At 37.4% G+C, this 24,728-nt stretch overlaps 1 long non-coding RNA gene across 1 annotated transcript in view; it reads left to right on the plus strand.

The window, feature by feature from the left end:
• The first annotated feature begins 313 nt into the window (after nucleotides 1-313).
• Nucleotides 314-24,728, plus strand: part of LOC115032770 (uncharacterized) — a 67,606-nt gene continuing 43,191 nt past the window's right edge. The window contains exon 1 of the long non-coding RNA XR_003838392.1: nucleotides 314-394. This is a non-coding gene — a long non-coding RNA (uncharacterized LOC115032770). The remainder of the gene's footprint in view (nucleotides 395-24,728) is intronic.

The raw sequence follows: 24,728 nt of genomic DNA on the forward strand, positions 1-24,728 counted from the left end.
GAGATGAACAGGGTTGAAATGAGATTTCTCTTAAATTTTTTGCATCTCAAATATGCCCCTTTCCCTTCTCTTTAACATACAAGTAATACTTCCATACAGGGCTCTATAAATATTAAATAATACAGCCCATAAACAAGAATATTTAACTGAGGGAATGCTAAATATACACTGATCAAGACCTATAAGAGGTGATGTATCTATTACCTTTTCAAAATTATATTTTTCACTTATCTAGCAACAGACTAATTTCTCTTTATTAATAGAACCTACTTGTTTATCCATAGGGAAAAGGATTTATGTGTGGTGAAATGAAGTTACACAAATGGGAAAATCAATATGGATGGAGAGGTGACCAGGTTCTTCTAGCAACCCAATAAAGAACATTGATCTGAGGGTATGTACTCATTTATAGATAGTGAGCTACACACAGGCACTCAGGAAACACATGGATTACCTCCTCATTAGTGGGAAAACTTGGTTTTTTAAAATTGCTTATTATCTGGGAAAATTATGTAATGTATTGTAAAAATGTTGTAACAATAGAGTTATTATTACCTGGAATTTTCCATATCTTCACCCATAGAAGTTAGGGATGTGTTCTCCATTATGCACAGTAGAGGAAAAATTCATGCAGATGGGAAGGCTAATAATCAACTGACCTTGAAATAGTGAGATTTTCCTGGATTATCTGGACTAACCCAGTTTAAAAAAAAAAGAATATGTAAGAGGGAACGGTCAGAATATGAAGTAATATTTTAAAGTGTGGACACTTTGCCCCTTCTTAGAATTGGGAACAAAACACCCATGGAAGGAGTTACAGAGACAAAGTTTGGAGCTGAGACAAAAGGATGGACCATCTAGAGACTGCCATATCCAGGGATCCATCCCATAATCAGCCTCCAAACACTGACACCATTGCATACACTAGCAGGATTGTGCTGATAGGACCCTGATATAGCTGTCTCTAGTGAGACTACGCCAGGGCCTAGCAAACACATAAGTGGATGCTCACAGTCAGCTATTGGATAGATCACAGGGCCCCCAATAGAGGAGCTAGAGAAAATACACAAGGAGTTAAAGGGATCTGCAAACCTATAGGTGGAACAACATTATGAACTCACCAGTACCCCAGAGCTCTTGACTCTAGCTGCATATGTATCAAAAGATGGCCTAGTCGGCCATCACTGGAAAGAGAGGCCCATTGGACATGCAAACTTTATATGCCCCAGTACAGAGGAACGCCAGGGCCAAAAAGTGGGAGTGGGTGGGTAGGGGGGTGGGGGGGAGGGTATGGGGGACTTTTGGGATTGTATTGGAAATGTAAATGAGGAAAATACCAAATTAAAAAAAGACGGGGATAAGAAAAAAAAAGAATATGAGGTAATATTTTTAATTTTGAGAATGATAGGAGAGGACCATGTGCAAAGAAATGCAAATTTCCCAGGGAAAGTAAAATGAAATAAATAATTGTAAACCTCCCAGGAGCCCTGAAAACCCATGGATTAGCTCAGTGATATGACTGAAAACACTACCTGCTAATGAATTTGTGAATGTTTGTTCTATTATGTTGGTGTTAGTTTTGTTCTGAGACCAGTCTAATCATGTAGCTCAGGGTGTACTAGAGCTCACTATCAGAGTCCTGCCTATCCTCAAACTTGTAACCCTGCCCTTATGCCTTGTGCCTACCACTTGTGCCTTGCTCCAATTTGTACTTTAAAAGAAAAACACAGAGCACATGACTATTTGTTACAGCTGTATAAGAAAATGGGAATAGAATTAAGAACAAAGCTTGAGTTTGAGACCATCACTAGGTAGGTGGTTAATCTTTGGGAGTTAAAGACAAAATTACCTATGAACTAAAGAACTGAATATACTGAGTTCTTGAATGTTCTCACCTCATTAATTCTACTAATTCATGGATTCTCATCCATTACCTTTAGCTTATCAGCAAATCTCAGGGCAACATTAAGTGTCTTTCTTGGCAATGGAAATGCAAGGTGTCTGGTGCTCTGATTTCTGCTGCTGTGGAAGAAATATTGGCCAGCTCTCTTCTGTAATGCTGCACGTCAGAAAAATCACTTCCTTTATGATTATGGGCATTGCAAGAAGAATCCCTAATTATCAAGTACATCTACCAAAAGCAGAGAAACCATACGAAGTACATGTGAATACGTGTATTTGAAAGAGTTAAAGCAAGGCATGTTGGTATACACCTATAATCCCAAACTCAAGGATTCTGAGACAAGTAGATCTCCAGTTCTAAATTAGCCTGGACTAGTCAAGGAGAGTTTGCTTCAAGAAACGAACAAAAAATAAACAAACTAAAAAAGCAACAAACAGTAACTAATTTTGGAAACTAAAAACCAGAAATGCTGATTAAATTACTCTGAGGTGTAGAACCTGTGTATCTCAGTATCTCTCCTGAACTCTTGGTGGGTGCCAGGTGTTTGATACTCAAGCCTATGTTTTTGTTTGCCACATGGTATCTCTATTACTGTCTTCCTAACAAGGTATACCTCTCATTGCCTCTTTCAACAAACAAGCATCTGATGCTGTGCTAAAATATGTATCACACCTTGGTTTTGGGTATCTCCCCTCCCCCTGCCAAGAAACTGATGCTATAGGCAGAGCTGTTGGACAGATTAGACATTCAAAGCTCACTATTTCCAGTAGATCCTGCACGTCAATCTGCTGCTTATGGAACCAGAGAGCTATTATTTCACTACAGTGTGATCATATAAAATGCCATTGTGTTTTCCCAGGCATGGGGCTGTGATATGCTGCAACATTGAAATCAGAGGCCATTAGGACATTTTCCCAGAACAAAATGTATCCCAGAAGAAACAATGCCACGTGGCTTGTCCTGGTGTGTTATTTTCTCCTGAATTGCAGGCTGCCTCCCCTGCAAAGCTCACATATTTTAAGCTTCACAAATAACACTTTCAAGAGGACTGTGAAATAAAAGGCCCACACAGTTACGGGGCACCCTAGGGGGCATGTGTATGTGTTTGCTTTCCTTAGCCAGATTCTGAAAAGGCCCAGAGCGTGGGAGGTGTTATGGTAGGGCTTCCTGAGGGTGGGGAGAATGAAGGATTCCTTCATCAACCTTATTGTTGCAAAACTTCAAAGTGAGGCCAAGGGAGAGTAGGAGTGGGAGCAAACAGTCAGCCTAGAAATCTGCCATCTTCTCTGTTTGTTCCAATTGTGTTACAAGTCTATTGTCCCTGTGACTCTCTATAGTGCTGGCAACTGACAAGAGTGCTGAGCACACCTGCCTGTCAATCAGATACTAATGTACATTCCCACTTCATTTTTTACTTTCCTCTGAAGATATTTTCTCTCATCTAGAAGACAAGGTGGTAAACTAAGAACCCGGAAGGAATCCTTTTATGATCTAATAATGCATTTTATCCAAGAAGCGATTTGTGAGGAGATACTAACACTCAGTTGCATATAACATTTAAATATACCTCAAACTCAACTCCATCCTGGATTATGTTAGCATGCTGGCTTTTTTTTCTTCCAGCCAACATCACTGCACACATGCACTGGGTTGTATAAACACATTTAATAGCTGGTTCCTTCCCTTGAAGACTTGTCAGCTAGTGGAGGAAAAGGAGAAAGTCCACAGCTGGCAAAAGTACATTCAATGGTTATGTTAGTGGACACGGACAGTAAACAGCCTGTTTTCAAAGGCAGTGTCCAAAATGCCAGTCAGTATTTGAGGCAAAAGCCAGGTAATACATAAAATGATGGAATTTTCAAAACTGTTGACGATTTGAAGGACCAGAGCAAAGTGGGGTTATTGGGTGCAGTGGCAGCTGCTGCGGCTGCTGTATGAGTTCATCCATACTGGTTGCTATAGTTCCCAAAGAAGAACTGATAATGAGAGAAGAATGAGCTCTTCAGGAAAGCTACTGGGAGCCTTCAGTTCAGAGTTTACCCCTAGTCCTGCAGATATTTGACAAGTTGTCCTTCAGCTTTGGTTGTGGAATGGCAGGCTAAAGCTTTGTCAGTGGGCAATGGCTGTGTGAGCCTAGTGGGCAGTGGGCAGAGAAGCAGGGAGTGTATCCAGGCTGGCAGAGGTGGTGTGAATACTGTAGCTGGAGACGGGAACATGGCGGCCCTTAAGTGCTGAGGATCACTGGGTGGGGAATGCTGCAGATTCCTGATCACAGATAGTCTGCAGTGAGGATGACAGCAGTCCTCTCTTTACAATCTGAAATTTGGAAATGCCCAAACATGTGCCCCAAGTCAAAGGACTACTGTGCAGGAAGAGCTGTTCTTGGCTCCGAGTCTGTTGTCCTTTCCATTTTATCAGGCCATGGGACAATCGAAGAGCACAAAGTTACAACCTGTCCCGGGTCAAACTCCACATCAAGATTGCAAACAATGGAGCCTATATTCTCTCCCTTTCTCCTTGAGTCCCACAGACATGGTCAGATCACCCCTCCATCCTCCTAAAGATAAGGGGAAAGAATCAGGATGATGAGACCAACAAAGCCTCTCTCAGAGTCAGAAGATCTTTATTGCTAGTTGAAATTATCTCCTTAAGCCCAGTGTGGTGATCCCCACCACCGATTACACTCAGGAACCTTTTAAGGATGCTCTGTGGGGAGGGGTCTTTCCTCGTGTGGTGACTGCTTTGGAGGTTTGGAAGGTGGGTCATGACTATGTCTTTGCTTTTGCCTTCATGCCATCTAGTCTCAGTGTACAGTCATTGCCATGTACACAGTGATTTTCATGTGGTGACCACCATAATGTGCAATGATCCAGTTTGTGTCCTCTAACCATAACACTGATTTAACAGTGTTTAAATAGTAAATTCTATATCTATCTTAAAGTATCGTCTTGGGTCATTTTTATTTGCATTTCTCTGACCACTAAGGACTTTGAACACTTCTTTAGGTACTTCTCAGGTAGGATAGGAAACAACTAACCACTTCAAACATTTCTCATTTAAAGCAAATTGGTGAGTGTAATTTTCACAATTATTCACTAATTGGACTAGGATTTAATTGGAAGGGTTTCTGTGTTGTGAAGGTTTCCTGCCTACTTATCTGAAAGATAATCAGTTACTAACTGGAAGCAAGATACACCTCAAATTATTTTCTATATCAATTCCTACTGACTATTATAATGTTTAGTTATTTTTGTAAATATTTATGCAAGTCATATAATATGCATATTGCTTATATACTTCCATAGTTGTATGTGGCTCTTTGCATATTCTTTATCATTTCATTATTTATTTGGTAATTTACTTTTGATTCTTCCATGGCAGTGTTCTCACAACTTCTCTTTCAAATCATGATATTGCTCTGATGACAAGAAGGGCATCATACAAGAGTCTAGAGAACATGTTACACATCCTAACATGCTCAAGGTTCTGGGATCCATTTTATGCATAAAAAATTGTTCAATGGTGAGACAAGTGGTCGTGTTTTCACCATTCCTTCTCACACACTAATTTTGACACATTGCACAAATCATGTTTTTCATATATATTGAGATTATCTTATAAAAAAATAAATGGGTTGTCTCTTGAAATAAGTGATAAGTTGTTTTCAGGGCTGGTGAGATGGCTCAGTGGATAAGAGCACTAACTGTTCTTCCGAAGGTCCTGAGTTCAAATCCTAGCAACCACGTGGTGGCTCACAACCACTCATAACAAGATCTGATGCCCTCTTCTAGTATGTCTGAAGTCAGTTATAGTGTACTTATGTATACTATTAAATAAATCTTTGGGCTGGTGCAAGCAGGGACTGAGCGAGCAGGGTTGACCAGAGCGAGCAGAGGTCCTAAAAATTCAATTCCCAGCAACTACATGAAGGCTCACCTATACAGCTACTGTGTAATCACATACATAACATAAATAAGTAAATATTTTTTTCAAAAAGTTTTTTTTTCCACTGGCCTCTAGTATATAGATAAAGAATAGCATGGGCAGTGTATTAGAGGGTCAATGTTTTAACCACCAGTCTTAGAGTTTTTCAAAAGCCATAAGCTAACCAGGCAGGTTTGACCTGTTTGACATTTTTGCTTCCTGCTTTCTTGGCACCAGCCCAGGTTGTCTGGCAGCTCTTCAAATGCTCATACACTTTAATGAGGTGGGTAAATAGGACTTTCTAAACCCAACTGGTTTTGGTGTAGGTGAATATGTTAATGTTAAAGTCTCTTGGTTCTGACTTTTGACCATTAACAACCAGTTTTATTAAGTTGTTAACCTACATATGTTGGCTTTTAAATTTTTTGCCATGAGAACATCATTATTAATATTGTGATTCATAGTCTGATTTGTGTTAAGAAAGGGCTATCCCACTGTTAATCTAAATAGTAAATACCTGTAAATACCTGGTAAAACAGTAAATACCAGTGTGACTGATTCTCCTGTTTAATGCAAGCAGACAGTAATTGTTTCATAGAATCTAAACAGAAGCAAATGGGTGACTTCTAATTAGGCCAGAGCTTTACATAAAGATGATGAAGAAAGATCTGGAGCAATGTGAGGTGAGGGAAGGACCCAAACTGTATGAGTCATTCATCAGAGAGAGAGCCACAGGGGACGAGGAATTCTCAGAGCTGAGCCAGGTGGTGGTTAGACTAGTCTAGGATGCCAGCAAAGAGGCTGAACATGTATGTGGGTGGGTGGGTGAGCTTATTCACCAGCAAAGAGTAGAACTACCAAACAAAAGAAGAAAATGAACCTGAGTATAATGCAAAGTGGAGAGATTTGATTTTATGAAATGTATAGTATTCCAGGATGGCATTCATGGTATGGAGTAACTAACTTAGTACTGAAAATACTAGACAGTTGTTTTGACAGAATAGTAACTCAGTGTAAAGTAGACGAATTCTACAAAAAGGGAGGATTCTAATTGGCTCTGTCTGGAGTTAGGGTAGAAATAAGTTGTGAGTGAATTAGGATGGGTTCAGTTGGTCTGGAGACCAGTCTGGGGACAGATAGAAACTTTCCATTTTACTAATAGACAGTTACTAAGAAATAGATGAATGTTGATTGACTGTGACTCAGTAGTTGACATTTCAAAACATAAATAAATGGCTTGTTATGTTTTCAATAACATCAATAGGAAAGAAAAAAACTAGATAGAACTGGAATAGGCATGAGGTAAAGGGGAGTAGGGAGAAAAGCTGTATCATGACTTGAAGATAAATAAAATAAAATATACACAACGATGCTACGGTGGGGTGATCTGTGAAGGGAATGCCATTGTGTGGAAGGATAAATGGTATAGTATATTTATTATAGAGTGGCCAAGATGTAGAGAACTTCAGTGGGGCAAAAGGAGTAATTGTGACTTTGCAACTGGTTTGCTTGAGTGGCTAGGATATTCTCTGGGTGGGATCATGTGAAATCAGCAAGTGTCTTAAACTCCACAGAGATCATTATATCAACATTGCAGCACACTCTCTAATTCGAGGCCCAAAGGAATCGAATGAGTAGCTCCAGTTCATATTGGCAGATTGGTGGCCTCCTCTGGAGCCTTCCTCCTTTGACCCAATGCTTCATGGCCACTGCCTCACAAGTGAGGACAGTGAACAAAGGCCTCAGGGAAGAACTGGGTAATCTCTGAAGTTTCTACTCTGCGGTGCCAAAATGCCTCCCTCTGAAATACCCTCCAAGTGGTTCTTGCAGATCTTGTACTTTCCTTCTTGAAGTTAGAAATTGTCTGGTCACATTTGACAAGTGGAGCAGAACTCATTGGCTTTGCAAAGTTCTTCCATTAGCCAAATATAGGGAGGCCTCATTAAGAGGGACTCAGTGGAAGCTTATCAGAATAAGATATTGGAGCCAAACTGAAGTAGCCCCAAACCAGGGCAAGCCTCTTAACTGTCAAGAAATACAATTAGCAATATATTGACCTCAGCAGTAAGATATTTTCAAGTATGTTTTCGGTTTGAATCTCTTGTTATATCATGAATTAATATGAATTATGCAATGCTTATATAGGAAAATTTTTCTTAATTTTCTTTAGTTTATGTGGACACTATTCTTTGGTGTTTCCACTCTATTACCTGATAAGTGTTCTATGAGGGCCTTCATTAGTGGCTCAATAAAATTGTACCCAGAAATATTCATATTTGGGCAAAAAATAAATATTCATTATTATTACTCTTTTATTTCCCATTTGAAATTCTGTGGATATTATATGAGAGAAATTCAAGTTCAGGTAATTAAGTACAGTGGTCTTAAAAAAAAAAAAAGCAATGCTGAAGTCATATTTGCAAATCACCAAGCTAATTCAAACTATTTTCAGTGAACAAATTCTGTGCTGCTTCACTTTACATGAAAAATGAGAGGACTGAGTCAATGAGGTTGTGAAATTCCCTCTCTATCTCAGCATCGTTCTCATTTTAATCGCAGTGATCTCTAGACTTTCTGCAAAGAATAACTATTTAGAATGCATAGGTCACGTGATAAACCTCTGATGTGTTAACCTCCAACCTACTCTGGTAGGCATAATTTATTATCCATTGCATTCTGGTCCCATTGTATCTTGAGCACTAGGAATTACTTGTTTCCTGAAAGCTGAGCTTGCCTCGGATCTGACAGGCAGAGATGAATCTTATACAAGGCACTGTTGTAGAAGGTTCATTAATCCACTCATTCCTCCAACAAACTGAACTTACTGCATGATTTATACAGAAGTAGTATTCTAACATAAAGAATACAAAACAATTAATAAAATAATGGCAATAAACATCAGTAGAGGAAAGAGTAACTGTAACAGAAAAATAGCACAAACAAATAAATGTCTCTTTTAACTTATAGTTAACTTTCTAAGGTTTTGCAGCCTGTATGTAAAAAGGCATGAAAATAACAGGTATATTCCAGAAATAAAGCACATTTTAAATAACTTTCATAATCTATTGTTATAATTATTCTATTTCATGTAGCTAGTTTTGTTTATAACTTAATGTGTCCAATAATAAATTAATCTTTTCCACAGTTCTGTATTTAGGGAAAACATAATATATACGGTTTGGCACTGTTTATGATTTCTGACCACTTGAAATCTTTATCTTATGGAAAAGGAAAAGTTGCTGAGTTTAAGTAGTGTGTCCTCTATGCTGGTCACTATTGGTTACTTTATATACAACTCATTTAATTCAATTTTATGAAGTAAACACTTTTAACATTCTAGTTCATAAATGAGAAATTTACGACTAAAGAGAATAAGCAACAAAACCTAACCGTGAGGTATGAAAGCTGATATTTGAATTTAGACAATCACCGTAGATAGTCCCTGTTCCTATGAAAATCCCATGTTAGTATAATGAGAGTGTTGTATATGCAGTGAAGATTTTACATTTCAGTGCTTCAAGTTATTTATATACATGAATATTTTATTTGTAGATGAGATGTGTGAGATTAGAAAATAAGGGAATATGAATGTATGTTTCTCTTTTGATGGGATTAAGTCCAAATCAATTTTCTCTCCATTTGCATTCACTGTTTATTTGAACAGACTAACTAAAACCATAAGTCAGACTATGTTAGCAGAAGGCCTTAGAGTCCAGACTTTACTAACAACAAATGTTGGGAACTATTTGCCAGTTAGGTTCTGGTCTCACTGTTTGTACCTTCCAGGACATTTATCCCAGGACATATCAGTAGTTCTCAGCCTTCCTAATGGTCCAACTCCTTAATACAGTTTCCTTATGTTGAGGTGCTCTCCCCAATCATAAACTTTTTTAAATTTCTACTTCATAACTGTCATTTTACTAGTGTTATGAATTATAATATAAAGTATTTAATACACAGGAGTCTCATATGCTACCCCTGTAAAAGGGTTTTTCAACATTCTAAAGGGGTTGTGTCCCACAGGTTGAGAATCATTGATCTATCTGTGTCCATTTTCTTTGGAATCTTTTGTTAAGTTTCCAAGGGTTAATGAAAGCTCCAGAGTGGATTTAAAGGCAGGACTCCTTCATAACTACCTTTATTGTATGTTCCTGATATACTTCTATTAAGGGGCATTTTCCCTATCAACAGTAGCAAATACATCTTTTCAGCATCAAGACAGTACTAGCCGTAACTGTGACTCTGCACAAGTGGTTTCAAAACTTCTGCACAGCACAGGGGGACAAGTCTCAAACTTCATAGATTGGAATTAGACTCGTAGTGTTATCCCTTTCTGTGTGACTGTGAATATGACATTTAGCTACTACTTTTATTATCTGAAAGTTGGAACTTTATCTCCTAGATTGAGAACTCACAGTCACAGGAATAAATAGCTGTTAGCTATTAATCAGTTAGTTAATTGTAATCTTTCTCTTCCACTTACTGGAAGAGGGATATTTGTTGATTTGTGGGTGGTTGAAACAAAGTCTGAAAGAGTGTTGATGTAACTCTCTAAAGAGCAAGCTTTAAGACAGGTCACAAAGTTATAATAATCATCATTGAGTTGTTAAATGTCTATTTCATTCCATGATGGTATCAGATCAATGCCCCTGAAACACAAATTCAAACATTTCACCGAGGACTTCATAATCTTTCAATGATGCATCTCTGGCAGCAGGATCAAGTCTAAGCCTCTGGCCAGGCATTCAGAACTGCACGATGCTGAACAAAATTAAAGTGAAATTCTTACCCTCCTCACCTTTCCTCCTTGTGTCGCTTTTGTTCCAGAAAAGTTGATCTACTTAGTATTTCTAGAAGACATTTTCCTGATTCAATGTTTTTGTTCATCTTGCATTTTACTCTTGGTGCGTTCCTGTTATATTTTATTATTCTGTCCCGTAAATGCTGCCTTTGAAAGCAGTTACTCTAGGATGTCACAGCAGCATGTTCCACCAAAGCACAGCTTATTTCTTTTTCATTTCTCTGCTATGTTTTGTATACACTGCACGAGAGTTTCCTCTATTTCATATTGTGATTAATTGGTCATGAAGTCATTTGCCTCCTCAATACTTCATCTGTTTCAGAGCTTGGCTAGGCTTTACCACATTTAATCCCTGTAAAATCTTGACCCAGTCCCTAGCACAATTGTCTGAAAACATCTGTTCAATGAACGTAATATCTATGTTTGACCCAGGGCTGGGCACCTGGATTCTAATCCTGTGTAACCTTGGAAAAGCTATTTGTCCACCTTGCTTTCAACTTTTATATACAGTTAAAACAAAAGATTCTTGGTTTTACAAAGAAGCTTCAGTGACTTGAAGGAAACTAGTAAAGTTCTGTTGGGAACTTAGGAGATATTTCTGTTCTGTCCTTTATCCCCCCACCCCCATTTTAAATAGCAATAGTCACCTTTCTCTCTTTTCATCAGACTATCAAATGAGGTTGCATTGAAACATGTTCCACATCTTTATGAAATTAAGCTATGAGAGTATCTATTAATAATTGGTGGTGAGAAGCTGTTTCTGCTTGCCATTTTCTGAGTTCTCACTCAAGTGTCCATATGATGTGAGGCATATTAAGGACACCTGCTCCATTGTAAGTGGCTCAGGCTTTTGAATCGTATCCACTTCAGAAATCAAGGTCCATAAAAATTATTATTTATTTATAGAAAAACTGATATGTCTTGAACACCTACAATGTGCCAAGACCTAGACATGTCAGGTTTCTGATCTTAAAAACCAACAACATGGATAAAGACTTCCCATTTTGCATAGTCAATATAATCTGGAGAAAAAAAAAAAAACTGAGCAAGTCACTAAGCAGTTGGACACCTAGATAAAGACAGGTATGCCGAGCCTCAAATGTTGTGATCATTCCCCAAGATGACATTTAAATTGATAAAAATGGATTTCGGGGATTGAAATGCATGAAATCATGCACAAAACAGTGGAGTCGTTTGGAATGCACTTCTCTTCTCCCAGTCTCTGGGATGCAGCAGTTGTTTGGGGAGTGACAGTGGCTCAGACAGCCTCATTACATTTTTCCATCAGAAGTTTAGCTCAGACCAATGAATGGGATGATTGCGGAGCTGAAGCCGGCTTCTGTGCAGGGAAGGAACCATATGCTGAACCACAAGTTATTTCCATGCAGCCAGCTTGCCTCTCTCTGTTGGATTGTTTTAGCTACCCAGAAAACACACAGCAGTACTTTAGAAAAAAAAAAAAAGTCCAGTGGGAAACAATAGGCTATTTTTGTTACTTAGAGAAAGAGGTGGCACTGGCTTGAAGAGTCATACAAGCTTAATTGCTGGCATAGGGATGGCAGGATGATTATGCTGGGTTGTTTACTGTGGAGGCTTTGGGCACATATATCAAGGTTGTAAAGTGAACTTTCAGGGTTTCATATGAAACGATTTTGTAGAAATGCTTCTCCAGCATCTGGTCCAAGATAGAGCTTTCTGAGCTGTATCCTCTAGGAGGGATTTATGAGAGAATTTTAGTTCTCAAGTGTCAAAGACTTTTGATTATATCCCTTGCTGAGGAGGGAAGTGCTCTGGGCACTGCCAATACAATTTCTGTTTCCTGTTGAAAGTGAACTCATTTATAGCAATATCTGCTCTAACCATAGGCATGACTGATACATGTCACACAAGATCTTTGAGACTATGATTTGGAGCATTTTGCTCAGTGAGGTGTTCCTGTGTGTAGAATAGCATATAGTCCAAAATGATTGCTTGGGAAATAACTTTGTGATTGAAGGAACCTGTAAAATCACATTTCCATATCTATTTAGTGAACAGACAGAAGCCTAAATTACTGTCCTGACTTATACAGTTAATGAGCCACAACAATAATCATTACTAACAAAGAAGAGTTAAAAGCCTTTGCTTGAAAAGTTCATTCATGATTATCATGCATTACCATCAGACACACCTAAATTCTTTCTATTTGCTAGAGATGAAGATTGGCATACTCAATTGGTTAAGATGTAGAGAATAAAGGAATTGTGCAGTACTCAGTACATAAGTGGGACATTTATACCACTTCATCTAATCCTAAGACTCTGAAATCATTGGAAAACAGCATCTGGAAAGATTGTAAGAGCCCGATGCGGTAGGTGGCCAGAAGAAAACAGTGTTTTCTGTACACCTCGGAGCAGTAGCATATCTGAAGCCACAGCTGTTATGACAGCATGAACAAGGTCCATGAGTGCTCAAGAGACCAAATTCCAGCATGACAGGGGGACGGTAGGCATCACAGCTTACCTATGCATGGCTAGGGAGCAGTTGGTAACTTCAGGGAGAGGAAGAGTCAGATTTCTTCAAGGTTCTGGCCCCTGGTAAGTTAACAATGCTCCTGTAGATGGCCACATATCCACGAATATGTGAACAGCACAAACTGTTCTTAATAGGTTTACAAGAAGAGGAAACACTAAATTGGTGGGTAGGAAAGGCAAGATGGATATGAGAGGAGTTAGAAAGGGTATAGTATGATAAAAACACATTGTATAAAATTTTCAAACCACTAAGAAAGAATGGAGAAACATAGATATTTCTGTAATGGTGAAAAGATTCTATTTTGAGATTTCCAATGTGATAGGTTCTTGTTACACATTGCTACTAAGATTCTGGAGTGTGCCTAGTTTGACCAAGGAATTGAATTTTTTGTTTCACTTAATTAGTTCAACTTTAAGGAAACTGATGATATTTGACATTTTATTAACTAATGAAACTAGTACTTAGAATCTTATTAGAAAGGCCACAGGTCTCATTTAATATCTATAAAATCAGAAGCTATATCTAAGTAAGAGTCTCAAATGAGTACAACACATACTAAAAAGCTGACGAGTTATCTCTCTTCAATTGTTGAACGTATAGCAGAATCACATGGAAATAATATGCAGATTTCCAGGGTTCATCCTGAGTTCTGCTTTAGTTTGTCAGTGAGGAAGTTTGGAGGCGACGTTAGATCTCTGAAAAGTTCCCACAGGATGCTGATGGTGATAGTTCTGTGAGGGTGTGAATCACTGCTCTAGAAGTACTCCCTTCCATAGAAGCCATGAGTTCTCACTGACCACATTAGTCCTTAAGAATTGATCACAACATTAATAGGAATTCTGAAAGTTATTTGAAAGTATAAAGAGCATAGTTGAATGAGTATAAGAAGAGACCAAAACACTCACCTCTCATTGATGCCTGACAGGGCCATCCTCTGCTACATATGCAGCTGGAGCCATGGGTCCCTCCATGTGTACTCTTTGGTTAGTGTTTTAGCCCCTAGGATATTTGGCATGTCTGCTTGGTTGATATTGTTGTTCATCCTATGGGGTTGTGAAGGCTCAATGCCCCAGAGTTAGGGAAATGCTAGGGAGGTGAGGTGGGAGTGGGTGGGTGGGTAAGGGAGAGCCCTCATAGAAGCAGGGGTGGGGGGATGGGATAGGGGTTTTGCAGAGGGGAAAACCAGGAAAGGGGATAACATTTGAACTGTAAATAAATAAAATATACAATTTAAAAAAAGAGAAAAGCAAAAGAAAAAAAAAACATGACTTGAGCTCCGATCTTTACCAGTATTGATTGAGGTGTTTAGCAAACATCTTTGATCTTCAGAATAATTTTCTTCAAAAAATGGATCAGGAATGCTACCAAATAATGAGAGCATATGGCTCATAGACCCTCAGACATAGGATGTTTCTTACTGCAGAGTACTCAACATGGGTGCTCAGTGGAATGTGATCAGCTCAGAGTGAAATTGCAACCAAAGACAAAGGACTAAAGGGGCTCGAGCTATGTGCTGCTGATCTTGTCATTTTTGCTCTCTATCGTCATCTGTGTTATTTCCTCAGCCTCCATGTGATGGAAATTTGAGTTGCCAGTTTTATCGTGCCTTATTTTCCCTTCCGTCTTTTGATTTCTAGGATTTTATTTTATTTTTTTTATTTTGTGGCAATTTCCATATTCTTTGAGATCATCACTACTGGATGCCAAGAAAATGTTATTTATAAATGAAGTAGAGGGGAAAAATTAGGGTAAAGAGCTGGTCATTAGGTGTACTTTTGTGTAGGTTTGACACTTTTAGCTCATCAAGGAGAAATGATAATGCTTGTCTGTTTCATTTCTACAATTCTTATGGTTATTTCAATTTTGTTGTGTCTCCTGGAAACTTATTTATTGTTTTTGTGCCTCATGGGTTGTATTTCAGGAATATTAATGTTGGAGGTAAGTACTTGTTCTCATCAGTGCCATGAGTTTACCACACTATTGGCCACCACATGCCCATCATGAAAACCCATGGAGGGCACTCACAAGAGAAAGGATTGCTCCCACAAGGACCCTCAGGTAACAAACAGAACATGTCTTAAGGAATTCATAGACATTATGTTCTCCAACGTCTCACTTGTTTATATTGATATTTCAAAAATCTGGTAGAATTCCACGCATACAAAGTTATATGAATGCATACTTCCATTTATTCAGTTTAGTAATCTAGCAGAGCTCTTTCTTTTTTAGACAAAGAATGACGTAAGAAGAACCCCTGTTGGCAGGTGACTTGTAGAGATGACTGAGGTTCATAAGCTGGAATTGGTCCCCAGCATCAGAGATAAACCTGCTCATGATCTATCCTCATCTCTCGTGCCCCTTTGCTTTCACTGTACCCCGGTGTCCTCATCATTACCAAATGCTTTGAAATGTTACCATGGTATGATTTTATCCTTGAAGTTTAAAAGTCAATGCTCTCTAGATCAGACATTTTGAAAAACATTTTGGATTAATTTGTAGAGCTTTGTTCTGCGGCAGGAATGGGTTTTGAACAGGATAATTTCTAGTGCCAAATGATACAATGGGAAGCTTCAGACAATAGAACCATGGACATTAGGGTAAAAGTGGGTAGAAAATAATACAGATAATAAGCTGTCTTCACCACTGTTGGTGGAAGTTGACAAATGTGATGTGATGTGTTAGTAGCAGATGGCACTGTTTAAAAAAAGAACTAATTTTATTGCCTTACCAACTGAAGTGGTGGTAAACTAATTGAGTTATGTATGTAGAAGTCTTTGGTCTGTGAAGTGATCAGATTCAGTTGGGTTTATTTTTAAATTGTCTCATAAGACTTGCTCCTTAGGCTTAACATTAAGCAATACAACACTCATTAGACTCTTATCTTGTCAGGGTATATCGATTTATGTAGATACCTCTATCTACCTATTTTCAGCTATCTATGACATTCTAAAATATGTATTTTAGATGTACCTGCTTCTATAATGTATCCAGAAATAGATGTATAAGCTTCATTATTTACATCTCTTGAGAAGTTAAAAAGGTCTCAGACATGACTGTCTAATTAGACTCTAGAAAAAAAAAACAGTTAAAGATTTACTTTTAAATCAGTGCCTAAATAATAACAGAAATTATATATATATATGTATATATATGCACATGTAAATATATTTAATTATACTCCTAAGATATCTAATTGCTCATCTCCAGTGTATATACAAAACTGTTGAGTAGTATTAACTAAGTTAAATAAGTCTTATGGTTTTGATCCTGTTTTTCTGGTCAGTATTATATTTCTATTTGCTTCAGCCCTTCAACCTTCATAAAAAGTAGCTTTGCTTCTGTAACTCATATAATTGTGTCTTTAAATTCAAAAAGTTTTCTTTATCACCACTGAAGGTGAAAGTGCCTCAACTTTAAATAAGGTTTTATTTATGTGCCATGAGCAAGTGCTATGAAGGGTGTGTTGTATGTGTTTACAGAATATTCAATGGGGCTACATGCTGGACATTTCTTCAAATTGAATGAAAAAGACTGAATTTTTTTGGAGACAGGTTTTCTCTGTGTACCAGTCATAGTTATCCTGGTACTTGCTTTGTAGGCTGTCCAGGAACTCACAGAGATCTGCCTGCCTATGCCTCCTGGGATTAAAGGTATTTGCCACCATGCCTGACCTGATTGTTTCTTTCTTTCTTTCTTTCTTTCTTTCTTTCTTTCTTTCTTTCTTTCTTTCTTTCTTTCTTTCTTTCTTTCTTTCTTTCTTTCTTTCTTTCTTTCTTTCTTTCTTTCTCTCTCTCTCTCTCTCTCTCTCTCTCTCTCTCTCTCTCTCTCTCTCTCTCTCTTTCTTTCTTCTTTTTTGAAATTCTCTCCTATTTTCCCTCTGCAAGTCCCCTATCCCATAACCCCTCTCCTTGTCTTTTTATTCTCCTGACTCAACTTGAGTAATGAAGATTGGAGTTCTCACATCTGATTGTGGTTATATAATCTTATAACTTTCACATTTATATTATACTAGCTGGCATCCTACTCAGTGTTGAAGACTGGAGATTCCTTTTAGATTAGTAGCAAGACAACACAGTTATTTTCATCGTTTTTATTCAAAATTAGATTTAAATCCAAGCCAAAGTAATTAAGCAAGAGAAAATAAAAACAATGGCAATTAAAAGTTCAATTATTTAATTTGCACATGATATTGTCAAATATTGTCTAATTTTTATTGTCTAATTTTTAGTTTTGATATTGTCTAATTTGCACATGATATTGACATTTAAGTAGAAAATTCTGAAGATACCAATTTGTTAGAACCAATAAACACAAACACTTTAATATATAAAATAAACACTCCAGTATTAGTAGCATTTTCTTAGGCCAGCCAATTTTTAGATACAAGTAATTCAAAGGGAATTTAAGGCTTAAGAAACAAAAACTAGTTGTATTATAAAAGACAGAAGCTCCACTCACTGACCCAAAGGCAAAGACATCCAGAGTAGACCTGTGAGTGAATGACACTGTATCAAACTGTAATGATCCTAATATTAAAGAGAATCTAACAGCAAAGTGCAGAGAAACAAATGACAAAAAGCAATGTATTTTAAAGACCGATGTAATATAAAAGTTAAACATCCAAAATTTGTAATGAACACACTTAATTCATTAATAAGAAAATTACTCAGTTTTAGTGTTGAACAATGACCTTACTGCAAATTTGAAACAAGACACATATAGTCAAAGTTATGTAATTCACATTAAAACCAAGATAAATTATTGTCTTGGTTTGTTAGGATAGTAACTTATTATCTAAGTTACAAAGGGTATTAAGCCTTCATAAGGGTCTAGAGGAAAGGAACTATTGTACACTCTTTAAGGAAACACAAATTATTGCAGCTATTTATGTAAACTATCATTGGAGTTTTTTTCAAAAACAAATATGTCAATACTATCCTCCTGTAACCTTGCTTTTGTATATAGCAAAAATGTAAATTGTGTGTGTATATGTGTATGTGTCTATGTGTAACCAACAGAAGAGATATGTGCTTATTAATTATAGCCAAGATACAGAATCAAATTTACTTTCTTTGATGGACATATGTATATGTATGTATATATATATATATATATATATATATATATATATATATAATTATTTAGCCTTAAAAACCAAACTATCATTTGCAGGATGAGTAAATATGGAGTATATGTTGGATAAAATATCCTAAGTACAAATAGACAAACACATATGATCTCACTTCTGCATGAAGTGTAAAACAGAGAACTTACAGACATAAAATGGTCACTAGAGATTGATTGAGAGGGATTCTTGAGATTTGGTCAAAAGACACACGATTTCAGTTAAATAGAAAAAATAGGTTCATGATGCTGCTGCATATCATGATGGCTAAAGTCAGTAACAATGTTTGCACATCTGAAATGTGCTGAGTGAACTGGATCCAAGTGAATTCTAAAGAAAAATTAATTCAAGCATGGCTTATCCATGATTGTGATAATAAGTTTGATATTAGCCACTATGGTTAGCAAGAAAGTTTTAACCCCTCTCAGGGAAGTTTTCAGTGAAATGAGGGAGGAGTCCTTCATACATCGAGAGCAGTAGAAGCACACCTCAATGTTCTTCTGTTTGAAGAAAACATGGCTCGATGTTTATGGCAGTGGTTTGGGGTAAAACCAGAAAGTATATGAATGAATCTTCATTGAAGGCTGCAAAGTGTGTGATTAATATCTAAATAAATGTTAATCAAGCACAAAATGAAGCCAACCAATCAACATCAAGAGAACCACTCTAGAGGGGAACTTTATCATCCACATTTAATGAATGTAGGTTACACCCATTCCTATCCATCCAAATGGTTGTGCAACGGATTCACTCAGTCCTTTTAGTGCCTTGTACATTTACTTTACCTCATAAAAGCCAATCTGTAACCTTATCCTGCTGAGTGAACAACTTTTTGTCAGTAGGAATCAATTTAAGCCACAGGGAATCCATCAATCTCCTCTTAGACCTGTCATTTATCCAGTTATAAATATTGTATTTGATTATATTTGCCCCCAATCATGAAAGCGACATTGCTTCTTGGAATAAACACTTAGCTATGTCCCTGTCTAATTTTTTTCTACCAGTATTTCAATGGCATATTGGATGATTTTGTACCACCATGGTGTACCATGTGTGAGAATAGACAGTATCCTCATGATCTGAATGTGTGCTTTCAATTTAACTCAAAACTTAATTGTCATTATGATGTCATTGTATTTAAGGTATGAAATAGTGACCATGGGGTCTTGCAAATATTATGTTTCAGCTGGTGATGGTATTTTGAGGGCTGTTGATTCTTTTTGAGATAGTAGGTTAGTGTGGAATAAACCTTGGAGTCATAGTTGGACTAATTGGTCTGCTTTCTGGTTCAGTAATATGGTACGGGACTTCAACCACATGTTTCCACCACTATGGGGTTTACCATACTTTCCCTCCCAGACACACCATAACTCAAAACACCAACCCAAATAGATCTTTCTTCCCTTATGTTTTCACTGGAAGGTAGCTTGTCATAGTAATGAGAAAAGTAGCTAAAATGGATAGTACCAAGGTATAGAATTTACCACATGACTATACAAATGTGGTCCTCATAAAATGGATTAGTGACCTGTTTAATGAGAGTGCACAGTTTTTTAGCCTGTTTAACCCTTCTACTTTGTGAAGACATTGGTTTCAACCCCTTTGCCCTCCCCATACAAGTACACAAGCAAGGAGGGTCATTTTGGAAACAGAGATCACTTATCAGCAAACAGGACTGGGCCTGCACCTTGATCCTAGACACCTTGGCTTCTAAAGATGTGAAGTATAAATCACAGGAGTTTCATAGTTTGGTGCAGGCAACAATTTCATATAATTATCTAGTAGGAATTTCTTTTTCTTTCTAGTTTTCATACTTTTGTCTTTACTAATTTACAGACTTTAGTGCCAAAGAAAAGCCAATAAGAGTTCTATTTTGCTTGACTCTTAGATTTCTACCTCTCATGTCAGATACCTCCTAGTCCTAAAGAAACAAAGTAAAACAAGGATTATATTATCAGCTAAGTTGTTTGAGTCTAGTTCTCCAGGGAACATGTCGTTGCCCTGCTTTGGATCTGATAAGAGAATGAATAACATTTAGGGACTTCCTTAGAACATGGTACATCCTGGTGTTAAACAGGTTTAGTTGTGTATTGTCAGGACACCTCCGAGTACTCAGGTCCATCCATGTAAAACTTCCAGTCACTTACTCAGATGTTGCTTCTGCTGAAGAACTTGAAGCACATGGCACGGTAGGAAAAGAGAAGTTATGGGGAGCAACTACAATAAAGTTATTGGTTGCATGCTTAAGCACTCCACAGAATCTGCAGGTTTCCTTTTATGTATTAATTAAACAATTAAAAAGGAATAGATGATTTTCTGTTCCCTATATCATACCCTAAGTATTTAAAAGGAGCTATAGGATAATAGTTATAAGAATATATAATACAAATAGAATGTACCATTTATAGGAAATGACATAATAAGCAGATACTGGCCATATGTTTTGGTGGATTAATCATTGATCATTTAATGCTCTCACACTGAGGAATGCACTGGTTTATCAATAGATGTTTTTCTTTGTTATAATTGGGGAGTGGAGTATGTGTGAATGTCCTTTTCTAAAGGAGTAATAATATTGACATTTTTCAGTTTAACTGTTCAACCTTGGAAGTCCTATCTGTTTTGATTGCAGATGAGAACAAGAAGATAAGAATAAGCAGATGAGGATAGAAAACAGAGAAAGGAAGGTAGACTCCTCACTCCCTGACATCAAAAGCATAGGTATATTACTAAACTACAGTGGACTACTTGTTCCCACTTAGGAAAATGAATTTTGAGTGATTGGCAAAGGTACGAGGGCTCTGTAAAAGGCTATCTGCTATGGGGGCCATAGATGCCTGATGAAATGATTACACTTCAATGGTGGTAGGCATTCCAAACACAACCACTAGGACTTAACCTCTACTCTGCTTCCACTTCCTTGATTTATTCCTGAGCCTGGCAGCTTTCTAACTCTTACTGTGAGCTACTTGGTTCCTTTGTAATGCATTTCTCTTTTGCTCATATTAACTAGTATCATATTTTGTTGTTTCAAATTGAGATTGCTGCCTTGTTCAGTATATCAAATCATCAAAAACTGAGGGGTAATAATCATAAAGAAACTCTGGCTCCACTGTCAGGGACTTTGAAGAAGCCTGGGGCAAGAGTTCAAGAGGAGACCATTTGTTCTCAGGAGGACTAAGAACAAAGAACAGTTTCATAAACCAGACTGAGCCTGCCCTAGGTCTCTAAGGCAGTGACTCATAGAACAAGCCAGCAGTGAGACAGAGATTATTAAGTAGAATTTACCCAGCAACTCATATTACAGGAACAATCATTGTGTTGATTCTATTTGAGCATTCAGTAACCAGGTGTTTTATAGATTATGATAAACAGACCTCAGGCTTCTATGATATGGGAAACAGATCCTCTTTTTCAGTGCTCCTGTAAGGACTATCTTAGCAGCAACACTGAGAAGGCACTGGCCATCCCCAGTGTTGACATTTGCTGGTGAAGCAAACAAAAGCAATCTGGTTGAAAGTCTGAATCCAGGCAGTGGCGCAACACTTCTTTAGCAGCTCCTGGCTTTATGAGAGGAAAACAAAAGGCCAATGACCTTTGGTGTGTTGTAAAAGAGTATTTTATTAAATATCTCAACTCGTGGTTTACACCTATTTATTAATCTGTGATAAAACAAAAGGCTCACACACAGCATCCTTTCTAACTTTGCTCCAGAGTGTTCTAGAGCCTTTCTAAAACATTGAGCTCCTGAACAACCTAAAACCAATTAGACATAATTGTGTTGTTTTTAAGTGGTTCTTCCAACAACTTACAGGAACTTGAGAAAAGTAGTGTTTTCCCATGGACAGTGGTCAGTTAGTCACAGGATGTGACCACCAGTGGGTCAGCGAACTGATTCTCAAACCTTGGAGTCAGACTGTGTGTCACTGTCATTTCCTGCAGCACTTTGACTCTGGCGTGGCATCTTTCTTTTTATCATGGCAGCTTCAGAAAATTCAATTGCACAAATAGATAACTCTGAGAATGAATGTGGTATGACTAATGTGAATCTAAGCTAATTCACTGTAGTTGCTTACCTAGTGTCAATAAATGTTACCACACCTTACTTGAGGATCCTGTATGAGATGCCTATGAGCCCAGTGGAATTGCTTAGTGGGCATTTTAGCAAACATCTTGGGAACTGTAAACATGAAATCTTTCTACTACATCCTGTGGCCAATGGTTGGCCAAGGAAAATGCACATGTACATTTTTTTAGCTTAAGATTAACTGGTGAATTTTTTAAAGAAACATTCTTTTGAAAGAACTCAGCAGTCTACAATGACTCCTAAGCTCAGACATTTGGTCTAGAGACATTTTCTCTAAAAGAATGAACTGAACCTATAAAAAGAGGAGAAAAACAGCAGTGTGCTTTACAATTATAAACTTGTAGTTTCAGGTATCAATGCTAAACATGTATCTACTACAATGAGTTTGATAGCATTGCAGTATTTAGAACTTTTAAAAATGAAATCTTTAGACATTTATGAATGTTGACTTTTAAATATATAGTGGGATCTATTAGCACTGTGACTAGCACAACTCAATTTGTCTGTATTTGTTAATAACTTAGCATAGGAAAAGATATCTGAGTGATTTTGAAGTAAAAGAGCCAAATAATACAAAAAATAGACAAGTGGTGTTTTAATATGCCAGATTAATAGATATTCATTAAAGTAGTTTCAGATTCTGAATTTCAGATAACTGTCAAGATCTTTCCACTTTCCTCCATGAGTATAGCCCATAGATAGATGAATTTACACAAGAATATGAAAATCCACTGGCACACTCCACCTTTTCCTAGGGTTTCTTTGCATATTTCCACCAAACATGTCAAATGCAAATGGAAAGATAAGATTGTAATGACTTTCTGATTAAGTCAGGCATTAAGAAGATGCCTTATTAATGCAAAAATAATTCTCTCTACAATTTTTTGAGAAGTGCTTTTTGTTCATTTAGTATGGATAAATTTAGAACTTCTTAATAGATGAATGAGTATAACTTTATATTTTCTCAATTTTGACATATTTGTAGACAAGCTAATGTGCTGTGAGTCTCTGGTGCAGAGGCCTGTGTTCTCCTCATAGGCCTCTCATGCTGCTGCCTTTCTGTCTGTCTGTCCATGACATTAATAAATTTCCTCATTTCCAGTTAACATTTTAAAGGGTTCCTAAGATCAAATATTTGACAATCATAGCATTAGCCATTCATATTAGGCAAAAAAGGGGTTAGCACAACTCAAAACACTACTTGTCAAGGTTGAAGGTCATCCCAAGGTTACACAGTTTACCAGTGGTAGTGCCAAAATTTGACTTCATTTTCCAGAGTTTTTCTTTCAGTTTCATAATTTTTTCATAGTGTATGGGAACACAAAACCAAATGAGCACAGCCAGAAATCAAACCCATCATACTGAAATCATTGACTTTGATATTATTTATCTGGACAGAGAACCACTGAAGAATAAAAACCCACCCGAGCTGTCTGATCATAGCATCATGGGGGAATAGAGTTAATCAAGACAACCATGGGTAGATGATGTCATTTCTGAACCAGACTATGACCAAGAGCCCTGAAATGACAGTGCATGAACACACCCTTGAGAACTCTGAAGCAGCTGACAGGGCATTGTTGGCTGACTGTATCTACCCTGTGCTATAGTAGATTCAGCCTGTCCTTCTGTGTTATGTACCCTGGCCATTGATATGTATGTACACATAAATCTCTCAGTGGTTCTTCCATCTAGTTTGGGAAAAAAATCATCCTTTTTGTGAAAATTAATTTTTTATTAAATTATTTTATTTATTTACATTCCAAATGTTGTCCCCCTTCCAGGTCTAGTATAAACTAATCTGGACCCCCTCAGAGCTCCCTGAGAGGAAGCTACTAACCAAGCAGCATACATGGGCTAGTGTGGCCCCCAGAACATATGTAGCAGAGGATTGCTTTGTCTGGTTTCAATGGGAGAGGATGCATCTATTCCTGTAAAAACCATCCTTTCTAATGGCTGCCACCTTTTACTGTTTGCAGAACACTCACAATCTTTGATCTCACATGGCTTCCTTTTTGTGTGTGATAGCTATTCTGTTTACACCCTGTCCACAGTGAGAGGGAGGTAGCCTTTGTAACTTATCCATGAAAATATTTCTTCAAGTTTGTGGAAATGTCCTAGGGAGGAGTTTGAGAAGTTTCAGTGTAGAATATTCTCAAAGACTTTCCTGATACAGCAATAACAAAAACTTACGTACCACTTTGTGAAAAAAAAAATGATCTTTTATTGCAGTATTATGTTTTCATTAAACCAAACCTGACATTATACTGAAGTCTGACATTTCTCTATCTATAGTCAACAGATGAAATCATACATTCGAGACAGACAACAGGGGCTTCAACATACAGCAAGTTCATCACCACTATGAAATAAA

This window comes from Mus caroli, unplaced genomic scaffold, assembly GCF_978045245.1.
Source record: "Mus caroli unplaced genomic scaffold, Mus_caroli_1 scaffold_14, whole genome shotgun sequence".
In the NCBI taxonomy this organism is placed as follows: Eukaryota; Metazoa; Chordata; class Mammalia; order Rodentia; family Muridae; genus Mus; species Mus caroli.